This window comes from Lethenteron reissneri, chromosome 35, assembly GCF_015708825.2.
Source record: "Lethenteron reissneri isolate LAM-NWPU_2019-01 chromosome 35, ASM1570882v1, whole genome shotgun sequence".
Taxonomy (NCBI): Eukaryota; Metazoa; Chordata; class Hyperoartia; order Petromyzontiformes; family Petromyzontidae; genus Lethenteron; species Lethenteron reissneri.
In genome coordinates, this window is record NC_083813.1 from 3,499,571 (window position 1) to 3,506,450 (window position 6,880).

Here is a 6,880-nt window from a genome sequence, read left to right on the forward strand (position 1 = left end):
GTGTGACGTCACGTCCGCCAGCTGGGTCACCCACCACGTGCTTCTCTATTCCACACGTTGTGTTGTGGGTGATGGTGGGTTAGGAACCCCCAAAATTTAAATTTCGATTTAAAGCTTTCGTGACTGCAGGGATTCATCTTCTTGGTTCTTTCGGTAAAGTCACGTAGAAAGGAAATAATACAATAATAAAACACAATTCTCACTGTATTTTATTATGTTCTATTTTGATTATTTTATTATTTCCCTTCTACGTGACTTTACGGAAAGAACCAAGAAGGTGAACCCCCAAAATGTATTTGCCGAGAACCCGTTACTTAAAATTGGAACCCCTTTTTTTTGCCAGTATGAAAGAAAACATTAAGAATAGGTGTTACGCTCTCTGGCAATACAAACAGGTGTTATGGTATTCATATCTATTCTTGGTTCTTTCGGTAAAGTCACGTAGAAGGGAAATAATAAAAGAATACAAATATAAACAATACAGATTCTCACGAAGTTTCGACTGCAACACAAAAGAACGTCGTGAGAATTTTTTTTGTTTTATGTTTTTTTATTTTATTATTTCCCTTCTACGTGACTTTACCGAAAGAACCAAGAATATGAATCCCTGCAGTCACGAAAGCTTTAAATCAAAAGGTGTTATGGTGTTAAAACACAATTGAAATATTTTGCAAGGATATGTCTGCATTAACCACACCACACACGTGTGGCGAACATGCATACATGCTTCTGATAATACATGCATTCGTTTAACACGTCGGCTTCCACGACCAATATCCATATAGGTGTTTTGGGTTAGATCGCCTAAATATAAATGCGTCGATAAACCCGTCACCACCCGACAACCGATTAGTAAGGTCACAACGCCAATGCGTTACTAGTGTAGGGCTTGAGATAACGTGCCACGCATCCCCCGCCTCTGTTGCTATGCGAGCAAGCACAGTACAGTGGGGTGATGTGAGGTAATGGTTGTTGTTGTGACTTTAGGCGAAGTGGGTCGTTAAGAGTTGAAACAGGTGTCTAGGTAGCCGGGAGGACACAGGCCAGTGATTGGCTGAAAAGGTAATTCGGCATTAGCGGGCGTTGCTCCGGTGGCGAAAACAAGGCCACGTGACACGGGGGCCAGGGGGCGAGCGATAAGCGGGGGGGGGGGGGGGGTAATTAGGGAGATTAATTGGTGTGGGGATATAAGCCAGAGCGCAATGGAGAAAGGGGAGTCCTGTACGAGTTGGCGTTGTGGATGGAGCTGCAGCAACGGTGCCCAGGTGGAAAGACAGTGTGAGTCGAGTAAAGCGTAGAGAGACAGTGTTAGTAGAGTAAAGCATGGAGAGACAGTGGTAGCGAGAACGCAGTGAGCAACCAGGGTAGCCATGCATCGGAAGGATGCAGAGTAGGAGAAACCGTAGAGACGACAAGCGTAGCGATAGTGAGGCAGAGCGACGCGGAGCGACGCGGAGTGAGGGCACGTGGCGCAGCAGAGCGACGCGGAGCGGGGTCGCGCCGAGACGCGGAGCGGTGGCGCGGCGAAGGTGGACTCTTAAGAGGAAAATAAAGAGAGAGAAAGATGACCCTTGTACGAGTCCTGCACTAGTACAACACACCGGTGTGATGGAGAGCAAATCCACAAATGTGGATTTGGCAGATTTAACGACGTGATCTAACCCAACAAAAACCTATTATGGAATATATGCATTCACTTTGAAACTGATTGGCTTACATCAGAGGTCTACACCAAAGGCAACACTTTTCGCCTTTTGGCGTTCTCTGGTCTGACACTGGTGAGACTGTGGATCGGGCATTGCGTCATTATACGTTGTTACGCTCTGTTCTGTATGACCACAGTAGCATCATGGAGAGTTTTTTTGAAATTTTCCATTTGTGCATCAAGTATCCGCATCTGCCATGGTTTGTGCTTAGATGCGTTTTAGGATGGACCATGAGCTTCGTTAAAGATCAAACCCAGGGTCTTCTGCGTTGAGTCTTTCATGAGGTGTTTGTGAGTTATTTTGAACTCCATTCAGCTCTCCAAGCTTCCTCGGAATTGAACTCTCATTGTGGAAGTGTTAAGCGCGTGGGTCCATAAGGGCTTGCGTGACTTCAAGTGATGGCGAGGGACGTTATTGAGGCCCTAATGAATGTGAAGGCAAGCTCGTGTTTCAATGAGATGCGTGGACTCACCTGTGTTGTGTTAATAGAATAAAAATATACTGGAGGAATGCGATGAGCTATAAAGCTCTTTTTCACAAACGTCCAATAGAGAAAGATCAGAACGTTACAACAACAAAATACAAAACATGGTAGGAGTCCAGGTAGGAGTGTAAAGTATAGGAAATGTAAACAAATAACTTAAACTATATACAAATAATACTCAACTATTATCTTATTTCGCAGAAGCAACCTGGCCACAAATGATAGCTCAACGAAGTTACCTGTCACGTGGACATTTATAGCAGCAAAATAATCGAGACGCATGTTTCTAAATGTGGAGGGAAAAACCGGAGGACCCAGAGAAAAAAAATCCACGCCACTACGGAGAGAGAGACATGCAAGCACGCAGTAAAGCTTCTGGATGTCTGACTACAGAAAAAACACAACAAATCAATAACACCACCTTAAAAGAAAAACACAAAGGGCAATATTTCTGGTAATGGCCATCCATAACACAGGCCAGAAAAAAACTGGATAATAAGTTGGAGACTGCACGTTACACCCCTGAGGCCTGATGAGAATTACATTTTTCAAATGTTTTCTGATCAATATTTAAATAGGCATGATGTAGAGAATCAGTAACATGCAAAGCTTCAATAATCAACATTTCTAAATTAAGTCATAGTGAAGGTAACGTTCTAAAATATTGCTGCCTCGTTGCTTTATCGGGTTCAATGCATAATCCACCGAGCAATGCATTCCCGGGCCCAATTACCCAATTACTTTTGGACAATTCCACGTGAGGTGTTTTATGCAACCAGCCACGGTATATAAAAATATAACACAGTACTGTTATACAGTAAATCTCATTATGCATACAGTACTCAATCAAGCAACAGTGAGCTGGTGGTTTTGTTATCCGTGACCTAATCTGAATTAAGAGGTCCAATATTTCAAAAAAGCCGAGTGATTATTTTTTTAACAATCATGACACCCGTTAGTGAGTGCCGCGTTTTAATATTAAAATTGGGCAAATTTGTGATTGCGGTTTGAAAACTGTGATTTAATTATGATCTACGACTACTTGATGTAAGAAGATTTTTAGCCGTTTAGTGGTGTACTTTAATCAGGTGAGGGCCCTTCAAACGGGTACAATATTTCACAAGAAACACCTGATTGTTGGGCTACACTGCTACATTATTATTTGAATTGTCCACTTAATAATCTTTACTGTTGGGAATTCGGATACAACAATTACACTTATTGTTCCTTTCTTGCAAAAAACCACATCATATGAGTTTTTTATGTTCACGTGACAAACAGACAATAATTCAGAAATAATCTGGAGAATGTATCGGGTGGCAGCAAGAATCAAACCTTAGGCCCTCTGCAAACTACCCTTTGTAAAATATGAAAAATGCCACGGTTTCATGCAAGACAAAGCTAAACATTCATTACGTCCAATACAGAATGTCGACAATGTGCAAACCTGAACATTGCTCTACCAGGACGTGCCACCTGGTGTCACTATTGTGTCAGCCTCAACTTTTCCCAGTAGCTCTCTGTCGCCTTGTGTCACAAGCGGTCAAAAGCACAGCAACATAGCCGTGCGCGAACACTTGAGTACAAAAGCAATGAGAATATCTGAGCAAAGACCAGGTCACAGTTGGCAACCAGATCTTCATCATAACGCAAGCACAAGTGTTTGTGTTTATATTTTATCTTCCAGCAACAACTAAGAGCAGAGACGCATATAAACAAATTGAGGGAGATGGACTTACCGTAAATCACTCATTTGTATTTCACTATCGTATGCTTAAGAATCGATTTTGATCGATGAATTGATGTAACACATCTTTCACTCTGTCTTTTTGTTTGCATAATATTTACAAAGCATTCCTCTGGAGATGAACCGGAGCAAGTGAAATGCATTTGGCACCACGGTGGCAAGATGGAGGAGGTTGTGTATTCGATCCCGACCATGACGCCTGTATATTTGGAGTTTGTGTGTCTCTCTTTCCGTCGTCGCGTGGATTTTTCCTACGGGGCATTTTCCCTCGACATTTAGAAATATCCGTGTAGAGTTTTTGGCTGCTATATATTTCCACGTGATAAGCACTTCGTTCGGCTATTACTTGTGGCTGTCGCTTCTGAAAAAGAGACATATAGCTTATTGAACCTTACCTGGTAAAATAAAATTTAAACTTTTTTGTTTTAGTTTACATACTCTTAGTTCTTTCGGTAAAGTCACGTAGGTAAAAAATGGGATAAATAAGGGGCAATTGGTTTATTTATTTAATTAATTATTTTACCTACGTGACTTTACCGAAAGAACTGAATCCTTGCAGTCACGAAAGCTTGAAATCTAGAATTTAGTTTACATCTTAGATTATGTTTTTATTTATGCAGTCATTGGTGACTTGCCTTTGACTAAATCACCCGGAATTAGCCAAATATTGTCAGACCTCAGAAAAAAAGCGGGGCTGAGCCTAGATGCAGCGCTAGGATGGACGCTCAACATGCATGCTCATCAGGTGTGGTAGGTCTGCTGTGGCATAACGTTGTCAGCAGAGGACAGTGCTGCTAAAACCCAGTGTTGTACGCTATTGTGCTATGCTCCAGCATCGATGCTCCACGGCTTCACCAATCAACCCGCACTGCCAGTGTGGTAAAGTATGGTCACATAGCCTCCATCGTCGGATGCCATGCATCCAGTGCATTGTAAGATGGCCTGTACCGTACATGAAACTCAACACACTCTTCAACAACGCTGCCATAACAAATGTACTAGTCAACACTGATTGGTCCACACCAGAGACGCCAAAAGGGGGAGTCCCTTTTGGCGTCCTCTGGTCTAACACCGTTTTGAGACTAGGCTCAAAAGAAAGCTGTCTCTGGTGTGGACCAATCCGTTTCAAAGACAATGCATATATTATCAGAGTGTTTTTTGTTTGCATTCTGACCACAAGCATTGTGGTTAATGCAGACATGATTCCTTGTAAAAGGTTTCAGTTTGGTGTTTTAACATCTTAACACCTGTTTTGTTGCCAGAAAAAAGGGGAAAACCTATTCTCATATTCCAGAGGTCTGTTCGTAAGTCGATTTTTTCGTTTTCCAACTTTACTTCCGTCGATTCCAAACATGTTATACGGCATTTCCACTAAACACGGGGAATGGCTTTAAAAGTTGTGTAATCTCCTGTAGACGTAGATTGGATCTTCATGTTCTGCAGCTGTAGATGCCACCACCGCCATCTATTGCACGGCTGTTGAACTTACGACTCTCAGTCCAAACAGGCAAGTGGACATACGGACAGGTTTGTTCGTATCTCTGAAAGTTCGTAAGTCGAATGTTCGTAAGTAAAGGAGTCCCTATAATCGGTGACTTTTCGGACAATGGCCCTTCTTTATAGCCGATTGCCCGAGACGTTCACGATTATTTTCTTTTTTTTTTAAGTAGTGTTGTTGACGAGTGCATTGAATGTTTTGTTGTTGTTAATTGTGCTTATGCACCACTGCCAACGCAGCATCACACCAAATCACGTGTGCACGTGATTTGGTGTGATGCTGCCAATTGTCCCCCGCGCAGAGGGTGCTCACCAAACAGGCGCGCATTCCGAGACGCCCTTCGCGACTCAGCAATGCGACTCCAAAGACTTGGAGGACGGTTATTAGGGGTGACTGCCTTGAATTATTTTTTTCAAACGATATAAAAATGACAATCGGGAGACACGGCCAATGGACTTTGAGCAAGATTGGAAAGGAAATGATGGAAATATAAAAAAAAACGAATTTGCCTAATGGATGTGCACAGACGTCACGGGCGATCACGTGACATTAGACGGTGATTGCCACGATGTCCGCTCTGATGGGTGTTAGATTTTCCCTCACGAACACCGGTAACAATCCACATGTGTAATTGCTTTTCACATATAGCTACACTCTATCGCAATCTATTTTAGAAAATTGGCTACGTGGCACTGTGGTTAAAAAAAAGTGCTTGGCGTCTAACTGGTAGGTTGCAAATGATGATTCCACTCCCTCGGCCTATTACGGATGAAATTACTTCTACTCTTGGAACTTTCTTCACCATCACCAGCATCACGAATGGAGATTAGCCTCGCCCCATTGCTCGTTTGAGCAGCCAAATGCTTTAACCTTTGACATTATTGATTTGTCGACTTTTAAAGTGGCTCCATTTTGTTGTCAAGTTGTGAGACTAATTTTGTATTGATTGGTTAAGAAGTATTGGGAATACAAATGCCTGGTTCAAAATTGTATGACATTTGGTTTCTGCACGATAACATTCAAGGCAAACTGTAATGGTTCAAACTTTATTTTTTTATTTTGGAGATGCCAATTCGATACGGTATCCTCGAGTCTGAATCAGCTTTGCAACAGACTTAAAACTGCAGTTGTCATTCCAAAGAGCATACTCTGTGTGTGGTCAGCATGGTGCATTCGTGACGGGCTGGACTCATGAGAGCAACCGCGGAAAACGAATGCTCGGCTTGACTGAGATTGGTGTGGCTTTATCACAAGGAGGTTCACAGACTTAATTGGGGTTCGTGGAAAAAAACCCAACACCTTCGCGCGAACTCCGGTCAACCTCGCAACAGCAGCAGCTTTTGTCTAAGCCATCGAACAAAAAGCGGTCACCGTGTCGTGCGCTTTCAGATGCGCTTCTGTGGCCGTCTGGAACGCTCTTCCTTCTGATATTAAGAAGCCACTGG